General features: G+C 38.1%; 1 pseudogene across 1 annotated transcript; it reads right to left on the minus strand.

Moving 5' to 3' along the window:
• Positions 1 to 9: 9 nt before the first annotated feature.
• Positions 10 to 4,769, minus strand: LOC146315853 (protein NLRC3-like; annotated as a pseudogene). Its single transcript, XR_014771842.1, has 4 exons — positions 4,568 to 4,769; positions 2,935 to 3,013; positions 2,200 to 2,428; positions 10 to 2,035 (listed from the first exon to the last, which is right to left on the minus strand). The product of XR_014771842.1 is annotated as a protein NLRC3-like (transcript).
• Positions 4,770 to 16,539: the final 11,770 nt, after the last annotated feature.

The raw sequence follows: 16,539 nt of genomic DNA on the forward strand, positions 1-16,539 counted from the left end.
GGCTTTTTGAAAGAGTCTTTTTTCCATTACTATTTTCAGTTTTCAGTTTGGTTAGGTATAGGGAACAAAACTGCTTGGTTAGGTTGAAGAAAAGCTCATAGTTTGTTTCATGTTGCCATGCAGATGTAAATAGTGACATTGGCTATTCCACTCCAGGTGCAAATGGCATTGTTGGCTTTTCACACCTGGGCATTAATGAGTTACTTAGTTTTTTCCCCTGTTGATAGATAAAGTATTTTATGACCACTTACAGAGCTTTCTTGGAGGCTTTGACCACTAGCTGCAGATTCAGAAGAGCTGTCTCTGAAGCACAGTATTTCTTCAGGTCAAACACATCCAGATCTTTTTCTGATGACAGTAAGATAAAGACCAGAGCTGACCACTGAGCAGGAGAGAGATAATCTGTTGAGAGACTTCCTGAACTCAGGGCCTGCTGGATCTGTTCCATTAGAGAATGATCATTCAGTTCATTCAGACAGTGAAACAGACTGATGCTTTGCTCTGCAGAGGGAGTCTCTTCAATCTTCTTCTTGATGTACTCAACTGCCACTTCCTGTCTGTGTCAGCAGGCCTCGTAAGAGAGTCTGATTGGTCTGCAGTGAAAGTCCCAGGAGGAAGCGAAGGAACAAGTCCAGGTGTCCATTTGGACTCTGTAAGGCCTTGTCCACAGCACACTGGTACAAGTGTGTTGGTTCAGCATTGTCTCTAAATACTTTAGACCACCAGGATGTTGATGGCTCGTCTGACAGCAGATTGACACCTGTGTTGATGAATGTCAGGTGGACATGAAGAGCAGCAAGAAACTCCTGAACACTCAGATGGACGAAGCAGAACACCCTGTCCTGGTACAGCCCTCTCTCTTCTTTAAAGATCTGTGTGAACACTCCTGAGTACACTGAGGCTGCTCTGATATCGATGCCACACTCTGTCAGGTCAGATTCATAGAAGATCAGGTTTCCTTTCTGCAGCTGCTCAAAAGCCAGTTTTCCCAGAGACACAATCATCTTTTGGCTCTCTGGATTCCAATGTGGTTCCATCTCAGATCCTCCATCATACTTGACATTCTTCAGTTTCGACTGAACCACCAGGAAGTGGATGTACATCTCAGTCAAGGTCTTGGGAAGCTCTTCTCCCTCTCGTGTTTTCAACACATCCTCCAGGACTGTAGCAGTGATCCAGCAGAAGACTGGGATGTGGCACATGATGTGGAGGCTTCGTGATTTCTTGATGTGGGAGATGATTCTGTTAGCCTGCTTCTCACCTCTGAATCTTTTCCTGAAGTACTCGTCTTTCTGTGGGTCAGTGAACCCCCTGACCTCTGTCACCATGCCAACATATTCAGGAGGGATCTGAGTGGCTGCTGCAGGTCGTGTGGTTATCCAGAGACGAGCAGAGGGAAGCAGTTTCCCCCTGATCAGGTTTGTCAGCAGCACATCCAATGAGGAGGACTTTTTAACATCAGTCAGGATCTCATTGTTGTGGAAATCCAGAGGAAGTCGACACTCATCCAGACCATCAAAGATGAACACAACCGGAAAATCTTCAAACCTGCAGATTCCTGCATCTTTGGTTTCAGTAAAGAAATGATGAACAAGTTCCACTAAGCTATACTTTTTCTCTTTCACCACATTCAGCTCCTTAAAAGTGAATGGAAATGTGAACACTATGTCCTTGTTGGTTTTGTTTTCAGCCCAGTCCAGAGTGAATTTCTGTGTTAAGATTGTTTTCCCAATGCCAGCCACTCCCTTTGTCATCACTGTTCTGATTTGTTCATCTTCTTTAGGTGAAGGTTTTAGGATTTCTTCTAGTCTGATTGTTGTCTCTGGTCTGTCCGGTTTTCTGGATGCTGTTTCAATCTGTCTGACCTCATGTTCATCATTGACCTTTCCAGTCCCTCCTTCTGTGATGTAGAGTTCTGTGTAGATCTGATTCATAAGGGTCATGTTTCCTGCTTTAGTGATACCTTCAAACACACACTGGAACTTCTTCTTCAGGTTAGATTTAAGTTTACGCTGACAAACTCCAGAATGACTTCCTAAAATAATACACAACACATAAGATAAGTGAGAAATTCATTAAGACAATATCACAATTAAATTTCCCTGTTGTATGCATATATGAACATATTTCCCACCATCTCTTGAAACATTAGTAAATGTCCCCTTTATCGAGTTTAAGTTTTTTAAGAAATCCTCTTACTGCTCTGCAGACAGTCAGCAAGCTCCTCCTGCTTCATGCTCCTCAGGAAGTGCAGGGTGATCTTCAGAAAGGCTTCGCTGCTGCTCCTCCTCTCCTCTTCCTCCTCATGGCTCAACACCTCCTCATCCTCCCTTTCATTTGCTAAGTGTTTTGAGTAATCTACACTCAGAACCTTCTGGATCTTCTTCAGTTCTTTCTTCACAAAAGCAAAAATGTTCTCCTCCAGCAACTGGAAAACAATCAAAATGACACAATCAAAGTAAAATCATGGATACTGCTGCAACTAAGGATTATTTTCATTATTAATCTGTTGGATCATTTTCCCAATTAACCGATTAATTGTTTGGACCATAAAAAATTAGAATTGGTGAAAAAAATTGTTGCCCAAAGCCCAAGATTGCATCCTCAAATGTCTTGTTTTGTCCACAACCCAAAGGCATTACTGTCATGGAGGACTTAAGAGACCAAAAAATATTCACATTTGAAAACCTAATATCAGAGAAGTGGGACAATTTTTCTTAAAAAAAAAATGATTAATTTATTATCAGAACAGTTGGTGATTAATTTAATACTTGACAACTAATCAGTTAATCAGCTAATTGTTGCAGCTCCTATCATGAAGCCCAACATCAGATACATGTTGGACAGACTGACAATCCCCTGGTCTAAAAAGTGCTGCATGGAGATTATTGTGAACAGAATAGATATAGAAGTAGTTGTTGTACATATACATACCATAAATATATAGTCCAAGTGTGTTTCATGCTGCTGGACGGACTGTCCACTGGGACCCTCTGAGCTCTCCTGGTTGACCCTGTTAATAAAGAATTACATTATGTTAGTCCACACAGAGACACATTCAAGGTAACAGTCTTTATACTTTAATGGTGTTGATCACTACATTGAATCAGATGGTTTCCACTGACATTAAAATATTGGGTGGACTGCTAATCACAGTGTGAGCATTTCTGTTCAGCGTTCAGTTCACTGTGTCACTTCATCTGCTTGTCTGGTTTAGTCCCCCCAGTTCTTCTTGAACACTAATTTGAGGGTCAGTGGCTGAACCCCAAATTGCTCCCATTTGGTGTATGAATGTGACCTGTAGTCAGGAGAGGATCTAGAGCAGTCCCATACCACTACTCCAGTTGCAGCAGGCAGCCGCTCTCGGTCCCAGCCGCTCACAATGACTGCTGGTGGGTTTTTCCAGCAAAATACGTGTAGGGTTACCAACCTCCACTATATGAAATGACCACAGGTGGATAGTGGCAGGGTTGTTTTGTTAAAGCGTATTTTGTTTAGTAATATTTACTTGTACAAAAGCACTGAAATTACTTGCTCCAAACCTCAAACCAAAAGCCACATTAGTCAGCAATGCAGCGACAGACAAAGCTTAAAGTCCACCTCCAGTCATGTTTTAGACAATATAAAATACCTACCTTGTTAAAATTCCTTATTAAAACAGCTTACACGTGGCTCTGCAATTTGCCGTCGTTTGGCGTTCAAGGATTTCTGAATATGAATACCAAACACCCCCTAACCCTACAACTAAGTAGCCGCACATGACTTCTCCTCTGGTTTTCTAGCTAATCACAGTAACTGGCTTCATCAGGCTTCTCCTGTGGGCTGGGCAGCACTGCTAATGATATATATAGCGCCACCCTCGATTAACAGGATTGGTTCCTTAAATTTATGACATCATATACCCAACCTGACTAAATCCATTTTTTTGAGACTGCCCTTGCTCACTGCAGTTTCAAAGCAAGAAATGCTCAGACATGGTGTTGTGATGTCATTGAAGTCAATAAGGGACAGATTCAGCCCACTGGCAGCCAACTGACTAGGCCTCCTACAGGCACTGAACACTGAATGGCTGCATGAAGCTCACTCATTATTTTATAACATTTGTTCTCTACTTACACAGTGTAATTGCTACTACCTGTCCATTTGCACCATTATACTATATTGTATGTTACATTTTGTGTTGTGTTTTTAATGATGTGCCGTGTTATGTGAATGATATGTACAATACTTTTGTTTAAATTTGGGAGAATTTAAAGTCAAAATTCCACTGAGGTGGATAATAAAGTCAGTCTAATCTAACCCAATCTAATTTGATCTAGGAACTCAGTGGAATCTGGGTGAGCCATAGTTAGCAGCTAGCATCTGTAAAAATCGCTGTTTTATACTCATGCAGTCAACACACAACTGTTTGAATGTATATTTGGAGAAAATGTGAAAGTCAAGAGTTGAAGACTGGTTGTACTGTGCAGCTTTCAGATGCGAAAATATAAACATACATTCTCTCTCTTCTGAGTAAATAATGGTTAAACCACGAATCAGTCATATTTTAAACTTATCAACAGCTTACCATCTTGCAGTAGAGGGTTGCTCTCCTTCAAAATTAATCAGGCGATACTTTGACCGGTCACTCTTGAAGGACACACAGGTTAGTTCAGGTTCAGCAGAGGCTGGTCTCACACAGATCCTATCAGGCCAAGAGGAAGACCACCAAGAATGCAAATTCACTTTTTAGTCTTTTCAGTCTGCAGACACACAGACTACTGGAGAAATTAGCAGCTATCAGCAAAAAAAGAATCAACACACTGAAGTTCAAAAGTTTCAGTTAAAATTAATAATATATCCATTGCTTTCTCACTAGCTTGCCAGGTTACAGTTATTGCAGCTATGTTCAGGTTAATGCATTCAAAATCAAAACGCGAATTTAATGTTGCAAGAAAACATTACAGTCTTAACATAGCTAAGAGAAAAAGTGTGTATATTCATTTATTTATGAGCAGTTTCTTTGATTTGTTGGTTGCACTGGGAGTGTTTTGGGGCAATAAACGAAAACTTTTATAGGGCCGCCAAAATCCCAGGGTTGGCCCTGACAGTGTGCCATATGAACATTTTAGGTCATACTGACCCACAGTATTTTAATAATGACAAGAAATTACCTTCTGCCAGGTGAAAACAATCGTTTAAAGTTAGTGAGGCGACCCTTTGACTGGTCACTCTTTAAAGACAAACAACTGGGTTGATGTCCAGGTTCAGAAACATCTGCTCTCTGATGGATCCTGACAAAAAATAAATCAATTAAAGCTCACATTTAGTAAAATTCTTCCTGCATATAATACTTGATAAAATATAATATATATATATATATATATATATATATATATATATATATATATATATATATATATATATAATTATTAATAATTACATGCAAATAACAACTTACTTTTTGTCAGATAAACTTTGTTTAAAATAAATAATAAAATCCTTTGACCGGTCACTCTTGAAGGAAGCACAGCTGGGTTCGGGTTCAGGTTTTGCAGGTTCTGGTCTCTGATGACTCCTGATAAAAAATGATTTATTATTAACACAACACACACAGAGTTGTGACTGTGAATCATGATGGCGGAGTGATTTGAGTGCTGAGCTCTGACATGACGAACAGTCATCTCACCTGTGAGCTGTGGTCAGGCTGTCATGTTCCCCACACAGAGTCTCAGAGGGAGGGACTCCCTCCTCTCTGTCCTCATTCTGATTCATGCTGCTGAACTCAGATCCACATCAGCTCACACACACTTCCATCTGGAGAGGAAACACAAATCCTTCATTTGCAGATCAGTTGAAATCATCCTTTTCATTATTACTCTGGCAAAAATATCAGCTGCTCCTCCACTGATTGGCTGTTATTTTCTATTGAATATCAGTGTCAGTCAGGCGGCAGTGTGAGGCAGAGGAGGCTGCCATCAGCTGCTGTAGTTCTATTATTCGTCCACTAGATGGAGTAATTTAGCTGCAGCAAAATGAAGAGCAGCTCAGTACACACAAAATTCATGCAGGACCATTGACATTCAAGGGATGGGAAGCTTCACTTTCTTAAATATTCAGTAAATTCGAAATCACTAAAATGTTCAGTTATGCCTGAATGGTCCCACATGAAGAGCAAAGTTGACCAACTGTGCCAAAGTCACCCCTAAATGATTCTTATGGAGCTCAGCTCTACATGTTCTACGTTGCACACTGGTCTATATATTTTACACTTGTTACACTCGTTTTCCACTATAACTTTACAATACATTACTATTACATAGTTAGTTAACAGTTAGTAATAGTTTATAGTTTATTTTGCACAATTAAAACGCCCAAAAAAAGAGAAAAATAAATAAATAATGAAATACAGTGCAGGGAGAGGCAAAAACCCCAGCGGGCTTATGTGAAGCCTCCACCTAGTAAAATTTTCACAAAGTTGTTAAGAACTCAAAGTACAGAAAAATACAGAAGAGTACATGAAATGATACAGGTGATGGCAAACTACTAGTAACAAAATATGTTTGACTGCAACAACAAAAAACAGCAATAATAGAATCCATTTAAGAGCAGAAAATGTGTGTGTATATATGTATATGTGTATGTAATGAGTATGTGACGTGTAAGATGATGTTAACGTGTTTGATGTGTATGTGATGGGAAAAATAGTTTATTCTATGTTGACCCTTGAGCAATAGTAAAAATGCATCACAATGAATAAAACAAATTTAAGCATGGACAGTAATACATGAGGAAAACCCATTACTTCACATACTGAATATCTATTCATGTGTACATGCCATAGAGGAACTGTGAGGGGTATTTCAAATTTTATATTTAAATGTATAATATTTGATTCATTTCATTTAATTATGAGGATATTCTCTTCTAGTTCTACTTTAAACCTCATTTTCTAACAATTTTGCTTGAAAAATGAAAGGGGTCCTGTCCTGTAACCAGCAAAATACAATTATCCAATCAGATTATTTTCTTGTTGTCTCTAGGCAGGGAAAGGTTAGAGCTGGCTCACTCACTGGTTAGGACTTCATCACTGGGACAGGAGGTTTGTTTAGAAAGTGACCAATCACATTTTGATTTACAGTAAGTGGGACTAAAAATAATTCCCTTAGGCCTTCTTAAAGAACAGCAATATCTTGCTCAAGATTAAGCTGCAGACGATTGTTACTAGGAGACCAACTTGATAACATTGCCGTGGACTTTCACAGCATAGCAGAGTATATGCAAAGGATTGTTATTAAGGAAACTGAAATTGCGCTCGTTTGTTATAAAACAATTTTCAGACACTTCTTTATTCAAGCTGTTTCTAACAGTGCAGCACAGCAGACAGAGCTGTGTTAGTAGACAGAAACAATTTAAGTGGAGATCTCTGTTACATGTAACTGTCTGTGTGGTACTGAAACAAAGAAATAAGAAACTCAGAATGATTCATATAGATGATTACAGCTCTTAATATCAAAGACAAACTCAATAATAACTTATCCAAACAACCGTAACAGCGTAAATGGCAATTTTCTACTGTTTAATACAAGTTTAAGTAAAGAAAACTTTAGAAACCATTACTTATTCTGCTATCATTGTGTGGTGTATGCTGTACTGCTGCCTGCTGCTTATTGCACGTAAAATCTGTTTTTTTATTTTGCTTCAATTTTGGTGTGTCTGGCAAAGTTTTGGCTGGCCAACAGTCACACTTCGCCACTGATACATGCAACTGTATATCTTGTTTAAATGTTCATAACATATTCTGCGTGTAATTTGTAGGAGCAATGACTGCATGCCACTGTGTGATCCTGTGTTGTACCCTGACCCTTGATAAGGAGCTCAATGTACATAGAGGCAGCATGGTTACACTGTCCAATAAAAAAATGAACCCCATCCTCAGACAAACTAATGTGGCAAATATTATGTTTCATCTCTGGCCATTTCACTGAGAGTCTGCTGAACCTGATTCTGTTGCCCACAAAACTTAAATAATTCACACAAAAAACACTTCAACATTCATTTCTCAACAGAGTGGTGTTATATTTGAGTGGTTATGGTTACATGGCTACATGCAGAAAGAAAAAAAAAATCCACATTTATCATGAATCATTGAATATTACACCTCTCTTTGAGATCAGCTAAAAAATAAACATGATTTTTTTTTTATCCAGAAAGTGGTGGCAACACAGAGATGTTTCTGGAGGCAGGGGGGGTTGGGTGGACTGGCCACCCCTGAAGTGTGATTGGCCACCCAAAGTGTCACCCCATTATCTTTAAGTATGATTGGCTATCTGCCCAGTGGACCTTAGGTTGTGAACCAGCTGTTTGATGAGTATTTTTAAATGTGCATTATTTTCTTTTGTGTAGCCTATTTTTCTAAATTTTACAAGGTTAATTTACTGAAATAATAAATCATTAAATATAAGTACTTTTCATGATCGAGTGTGGAGGATAAACTTTAGAGCCTCACAACCTGAGTAAAGAGGTACAAATGGGGTCAAATTTCTTTTTATCTCATATTTATATTTATTGATATTATATTTGTGAGGTGCCATTCTGTTGTGCTGTGATTGGTAGGAATATTTATCATCTAAATAAAATTTTAAAACACAGGAATGTAAGAAACTGTAAATATGGTCATGTCAAGAATCGAAGTAGATATGAAAAATGGTACAATAATGTGTGTGTGTGTGTGCATGTGTGCATGTATACCACCCCAGCATCAGTCACATAATAAACAAAAGTCATATGATCCTTAGTTTGGTCAGTGAAAAGAGGAATTGCAGTGGTCGGATAGAAAGAGAAAGAGGAAGATGACATCAGCACAACCAGCCCTTCTTCCATGATTGTATTATGGTTGGATACCAACACTGAAGGTAAAGAATAGGCTCATCAGACACGACTTGTCAAGCTCGACAGAGACAGTTCTGATAAAATCCCCAATATGGGAGGTTAACAGTTGTGTTAGGAGGGAAAAACGATATTCCCATCAGCAGCCCTTCAGACTCAACCTCAGTCTCCTCTCAGCAGTTTCCACATGTTTCTGCACAAACAACCGCTGCTTGGAGCTGTGGAGCTGCACAAAAAAACTTGGGCTTTTGTTTCTTTCACGTAAATGTGTTGAGCTGCTTTTGTTTTTTTTCATTTACATACCTTGTGGTCCTTTATGTGGCTTAGAGGGTTAGCTGATTTTTTTGATGTTGTAGGCCAGATTTTTCCTGACTGTCAGCACTCTCCCTGGCTTGTTGAGGACTGATGGTAAACAGCTGAATGCTTGTTACTGCCATAAGTAAAAGCTGATTTAACCTATTTTTGTGTATTTGAAGGTAAAGGCTTGTAGTTTTGTTCATTGTGTAATTGCTTGTTTTATTTGTTCTGTAAGCAATGCTGATTGTCGTCTTGCCTAGGTTTTATTTTTTATGTATTTTACTTTTCTGCTAGATGTTGAGAAACTTAATAATTGTAAAGGTAGAACTTTCTGTGTTCCAGGAAGGGAAGTCGTGGGCCTGCTATCACATGGCACAGTCGAGTGTGGTTAGCTGTATCTGCACCATGCACTTGTGTATTTGTCTATGTTCACACGTCTTTTGCATTTGTTTTCCCCCCAGATTTTCTTGGATTGGCAGAAATGACCTTCCCCCGGGCTTTGTCTTATGTGGGTTTTATTGGCTATCTATAATCTATTAAAACCACATCCCTTGGTCACAATTGATATGTAACTGGTACCTTAATGTTACAGTTGGCTGAGGTAGAACCACTTTGAGCTGGTGGTTTATATAGTGAGTCACATTTTATAACCTAATCATTTTTATTTAGAATTTGAAGTGGTGAAGTTAAAAGTCATATATCATCCTCTGAGATGTGCAGTAGGAAGTAGCAGACATACTCAAGAACAATTCTAGCACTTTAAGTATAGTACTTAGGTAAATGTACTTAGTCACAAAGTTACAACAGTAGAATGTAACATACTTAAAGTATTACTGACAGTCTTAATACAGATAAATCAATATAAAATATGGAAGGATTAATGTTTAGATTGTGTGTTAGATTTTATTGTTCATCACACTAAAGTGCAAACAGACAAAAACAAGTGACATTAGTTTCTGTTGGAGTGTTAAAAGCTCTGACAGCTTATTTAATGATACAGTTAGGTATATCTGATTTCATTAGAAATGTCTCCACATCGATTAACTCTACTTCTACTCTTATTCCAAAATCTACACTCCAAATATGGACACAACATGGTGTAAATAACTCAGCTACCAATAGCTTGGGTTTAAGAGTCAGACATTTCAAAATTGTTACATTACCTTCAGATGGAGAAATAATCCGTGCCACATCTCTCACAGTAAAGGAATGAAACTTTCAGAAAACAGGAAACGGCTACAGAGGCGCATGACTATTACGTTCAGTCATCCTCGTACGCTGCCAGTGTGATCAGTTGTGGTAAAGTGGCTGTTCAGTGGTTGTCCTTATCTTCTGAAACATAAAATATACAGTGTGCCATTTAATTAAGTTAAAGACCTAACAGATGCACAGTAATCTCTGACTGTTTCTGACTGTTTATGTAGGTCAGGTGATTTCAGCAGCAGTTTGTTTCAAGATGATTCATGAGTCAAGTTAGGTTGTTTTCAACCAGGGGACACCCCCGCCCCGGCCTGCCCAATTATAATGTTGGTTTATAATCAACAAATAAATGTAGGGAAGTAAAAGTATAAAGTAACTTTAACAAGAAGTATAAATACCTCAAGATTGAACTAGGGCTGCCCCCTTAAAGTTGAAGATGGCAGTCAAGTTTTTTTGTCAGTGTGTTTTACAGTAACGGGATAAAACTGACAGAAACGTTAAAAAATGCACAGGCATAACAGTTCAATGTCGAATTGCAAATAATGGGAATCATACATATATTTTTATCTTATCTGACACATTTATTTTAAAAAATCCTAACTACATATGCTGGTGACAGAGGGTGAAATGAGAAAAGAGTCCCCTCACCTGATCCTGATGCTTACTTCACTTTCTAACCCTGTTCTGCCTCAGGACCAGTCTGAGAACAAATCAGTTAGAGTCAACCAAATTATAACGCAACAGAAACAAAAATACATCACCAATTGGAAAACGCAGATAAAAGCACAGACACAGACAGTACAGTGTGGCAGATTATCTGACCACAGGGACTGATCACAAACAAAGAACTACACTGACAAAGTACAGCCTGGCCATTGAGACGGGCAGATACAAAAAAACATGGCTCCCTTAATAGGAGCACTTCTGCCAGTTCTGCAAAGAAAAAAAAAGAGAAACAGAGTTGCATTTTCTGACAGAATGCATAAAACTTAATGTATTTTCTGTTGTTATTTTACTGTTGCTGATATCCATCAGTTATGTTCAGTTTCATGCTCCTGCTTGCACTTTAATGTTGCTGTAACATGTTTTATTGCTTATTGCCTGTGTTTAATTTAAGTACTTTGTATCTTAAATGTGCTTTGGCAATACTGTACTACTTTGTTATGGGCATGCCGATAAAGCTTCTTTGAATTGAATTGAACTGAATTGAATTGAACTGAATTGAATTGAATTGAATTGAATTGAATTGTGAAATGACATCTTGGTAATCCATAGCGGAGCAGAAGTTTCCTGTTGAATGTGTGTGTGTTTTTGTTTGTCATTTCTCCGTAGCCTTTATCTTTTTTGGAGAATGACAGTTTTTGTCTCCATCATGTTAACTGTCAGGGGACTTTTCCTACAAAACTGATGACATACCAGTGCTGCATTCCCTTGTAGGCTCATTCCATTTAGTCATACTGCAAGTTTCCAGTTTCACCACAAGCACTACGTACACACACGTGTACACTACGAGCAGTGACACACACAAGTTCCATTCATTGTGTGTATCCTGTCCTCTTTTCAAAACAGTAATGCTATGAGTGTGCAAGTATCTGTCCGTGTGTGTGTGTGTGTGTGTGTGTGCATGTATGTGCACTACCATATTATGTACAGCATGCATATTTTCGCAATGCCTACTTATTAAATAAAATATGTGGTACTACTTTCCCTCTTCAAAACTTTCCCTGCATGGTTGCACGGAGCAGACTTAGGATCATTTCAAGATGTGATTCAGCTCAGTTTGTTCACTTTCAAGTGTTATTCTTTTTGTTTCTTTGTGAAAACAAGAAACTAAACCACATACTCTGTTTATCTTCATTTTAATGTAAGTTTTATTTTTGGTATTTTAGTGGTAGGTGTGCTAGTTTTTAGGCTGTGATTCAGATCAGCTGTTCTGTGCACAGCAATAAGGACAAAATCTTTTATCACATACTTCTGAAACTGTACTTCTTGAGATTCAATTAAAAATCTCCCTCAAGGCTAAAATGTAAATGTCTAATTCATTGAATTAAAACCTGATACATAAAGGTTCAACAGATTCTCTGCTGGTTGTTAAATCTATATGAAAACGAAGCCCAACGCTGCTGTTACCAGGGAGACATTTTCATGAGTTAATAATGTCTGACTGGTAAGACAATATTAGAACAGCAAGAGCAGCTATTTTGACCATGCAATAACTTTGCTGAATTCAAAAATACAATGCTGCTGGTACCTGACTTTTCCTAAAAGTGTCTGTATTTTCATTTAAAATGTTTTCATATAAATTACACCAAAGGTGATCATTTTTGACCTATGTGGGCCATAGGCGGTCACACTGACCACATGGAAATTGCAGCTGTTGTACTGTTACTTTTTGCACAGTTGGAGATGCATTTTAGTTGCTTGGCAACTATCATTGACTGTCACAAAACTACAATTACACCCTTTCTCACCCAACGTTAAAATACAAATAATTATTTAATTAGACTCAATTAAAAATAAAGCAGGGGGACCTGGGATGGTTGTAACACTTTTTGTCCCAGTACCTATTACTCACTGAATTTTGTTATTAAAGCTCTCAAATTTTGAGATCACTTTTTTGTGATCAAGTATTTTATTGTTTTTTCTTCATTCACTTTGGAGGTTACAATTGCGCCTCCGCTAAGACCTGCAAACAGTACCTGTCCAATCATAGCTTAGCAACCGTAACTAGAGCTGTCAAGCTTTCCATTTCTCTACATGTTGAATGTGTGCAGGAGGCCCTGAGAAGAGCGATATCTGCTGATTCATGAGTCTGGACAGTGGCGTCTTTTTGTGTAGTCTCTCAAATATGTGGAAAATAAGAGCACACATTTGGGGAACTGATTAAACTTTGTCTTTATCTGTTCTAATGTAAGTTGCCAATGTTAGCATATCCAGCTAACTAACACTAGCTGCAGTAACTTTACCTCCAGACAAACTTGTTAGATCCCACTGTATCTGCATTTGTTCTGTGGGGATTTGAGGAGGATGTGGGCTGATGCAGAGTCAATGTGGGTCGGCAGGGATGCATCTCTCTCTGGCTCACTGTTTCAGGTCTAAGCTGGGTTAGCTTAGCTCTTATCCTGGCTGTCTTCTGCGATCACGGTCTGGCTGGTCTGGCTTGGTGACCCATCTCAAGGTCTACTGCACTAATCAAGGCTCTGTGCTTCTTTTTCCAACATTAATGAGTGTATTTCTGTCATCTATCATGTAGATATGCCTGCCGTGTTTTACCATCCAACCAGTGTTTGCTGGCAGTGCCAGAATTGAAAGTCTGGCAGGCATAGCAACAGTGACTAAGAAGGGCAGGGCTTAGCGAAAGGTCAATTCATATCAAAGTTCATGGTGAGGTGGGTGTGGTTAGCAAAGCGAGAAGTGTAGGCGGATGACTCGTGAGAGTAGTTACCCTGAGGTGACCAGAGGACATGTGCCGCAGGAGCCGGGCAGACGCAGACATGTCATTCATTTTTGAGTTATATTGTAATATTTTGAGCAGGAGTAATATAATAAAAGTATATTGTTTGAGAGTTGAATCTATGTGTCTGTCCTGGGGGTACTCATGGTGGTAGCGAGACAGCTACAGTGCCATAACAGAATTTGAATGTACATAACTCATCTATCCAACTGGGTAATCCCATAAACTGTCTGTACCATACAATGCATTTACTTACTTATTTTTGTTATTACACTTTGTTTCATGACAATATGTGACTGAAAAGCAATGTTTATTTTATTTTTGTTTGGTCTCATGAGATAATAATGTCACTGATAAGAGCTTAAAGTGATTGGAGATCATTTTAGCTAGAGTTCTGGCAGTGGCAGTTGGCTGAGGGTGCTAAGCAAGACCCCTGCCTTCAACCTTCAGTGAATAAGATTTAATACATTTGATATATACACAATTTATATTCTTTTAAATTAGCAAAGTAAATGTTGTATGGTTAGAGCGTAAAATATATAATCTGCAATAAAATGTAGATTAAACATGTTATATTTTGTCCAAAGTTACTGATAGGTCATGTATTTTGGGCCTGGGGTGGAAATTCTTTGCCCACTGACATAAGTAAGTCGATCATAAATTTTACATGCACAGTTTTCTCCTCTAAACAAACAGGAGCTTTATCAGAATACTGTTGATTTACACACCACCAACCACTGGGGGCAGCACATCAGAATAATAACCTTCAGTTAAGCCACTAAAAAATAATGCCTTTCGAGAGAAGACCATTACAAGAGAAGCTCAGAGTCAAAGACCCTGGAGCCGGGGGGTATTCCATCTAGCTGAAAACTAAGTCTGCGCTTAAAGGAAAAAGCCTGGTTTGAATTAATTTCAATTCCACTCAAGGCTTAAGCCATTCCACTAAGACAATTTAGCCTGGTGTGGTCAGCGCTAACACAGGCCAGGCTTAAACAAGCTTGCATTGTGAGCGTGCACTGAGAACAGAAGCAGGCCAGAACAGCTGATTGTCGAAAAGAGGATAAGATGTCACAAAAAGTAGGGAAAATTAGTGATTTTCTTCTCAGTAGTGAAAGAAGCCCTATAGATTGAACTGTATTTAGAATGTAAAGGAAACAAAGGAGGTGACTGGCAAAAAAAAAAAAAAAAAAAAAAAAAAACGTAGGCAAGACCTAAATATTGTCCTCCTTCTCATTCCTTCTTTTCTTGTCTATCTTCAGGTATACTGTTGAGCAAAAAAAGCAAAAAGCCATTAAAATGATTTTAGAGAAGATATACAAGCTTACTTAATGTTTTCTTTTTGTCTTCACAGCTTGAAATAAAAAAATGAGTGAATGAATAAATAACTTCAAAACAATTTTGGTACACATCTCTTAAACTATAAATGTTAAGCTTTTAAATAAAAGCCCGTTGCTGGCTTTTGAAGACAGTAAAATTTGTGACATGATTTTCTTAACTTTTTTATAAAAAATAATACAATCTTTGAAACTAAAGTAACATGTAAATTCATGCTTGGTCACATAGAACAAGGTCTTTAACACTCATAAATTAAGCTTGCCAGTTAGCCCACCATGGAGCAGGCTAGTTTAGTAGCGTAAGTTACCATAGTTATTAAGCAAGGGATTCCTTTAAGCCACAGTCATGGAACAGATCTAACTTAACTTAACCAGACTTATCAGAATAAGCTGGGCTTTTCCTTTATCCATGTCAATGGAATACCCCTTTGATCAGCCTGACATGTCCTCCATGTCCATGATAATGTCCTCTCTGTTAAGAACAGGTGCTACCAATACTAGAAATTTATTGCAGTACCCAGCTGTTAAAAACAATACTATAACAATTTTTATTAGTATGGATACTTTTAATAAGAGCCATAATGCTCCAATAAGAGGGTTAGAAATATGATGCAACACAACATCACAAAATGAAAAAAAAGTAAAACAAACCCTTTAACTGGATTAATATACAGTGTATTAGCTCTGAATGTATTTAATTCATCAAACTCATCCAGGTGGAATCTTGAAGCTTTAAGAGGCAAATTTTGCCAGATTACTTTTTTTCGTGTGCATAGAAAAGATTACAAAAGATAAAAGAACTGCAACAGGCTTTAAAAAAAACAGCATTCAAACTGTAACAAGCACATAGTTTTAGACTATAGGTGTACAGAATACTGCTGTTAAACCAAAATGTTTAACATCAGTATTTCTCAAACCTTTTATGCTGTGTACCACCTGAAAATATTGAGCTGTCCTGTTTTGTGCGATTTTGGTGCTAGCAGGTGCTATGGAAACTTCACCAGCATTTCTTAAGTAGACACAAGCATAAGTTGACTGTCATCCACTTCATTTTCAACACAGCAACTTCAAATAATCTCCTCCTGATCTGCATTTGTCTTTGTAATAGTTCCTGTTCAGAGCCACAACTGCAGTGTTTTTGAAGCATTTGTTTTTAGTCTCTTCATTTTACCAGTGATTACTATCTTGGCATCACAGTTAACAACTGGTAATCATGGATGACGTATGAAAACGCTACGTGCATGACTGTGACCATATAGTAGGTTGATATTAAGACAAAAATACAATAAAGTCAAAACTTATTTTAACTTACAATTCAGTTATGTCATATTTTGTGTCTTTTCAGTCAAAATTTTGCAGCATTTTGATTGAATAACATATTTAAGT

This window comes from Lutjanus erythropterus, chromosome 14 (genome assembly GCF_056507025.1).
Source record: "Lutjanus erythropterus isolate fLutEry1 chromosome 14, fLutEry1.hap2, whole genome shotgun sequence".
Classification (NCBI taxonomy): Eukaryota; Metazoa; Chordata; class Actinopteri; order Lutjaniformes; family Lutjanidae; genus Lutjanus; species Lutjanus erythropterus.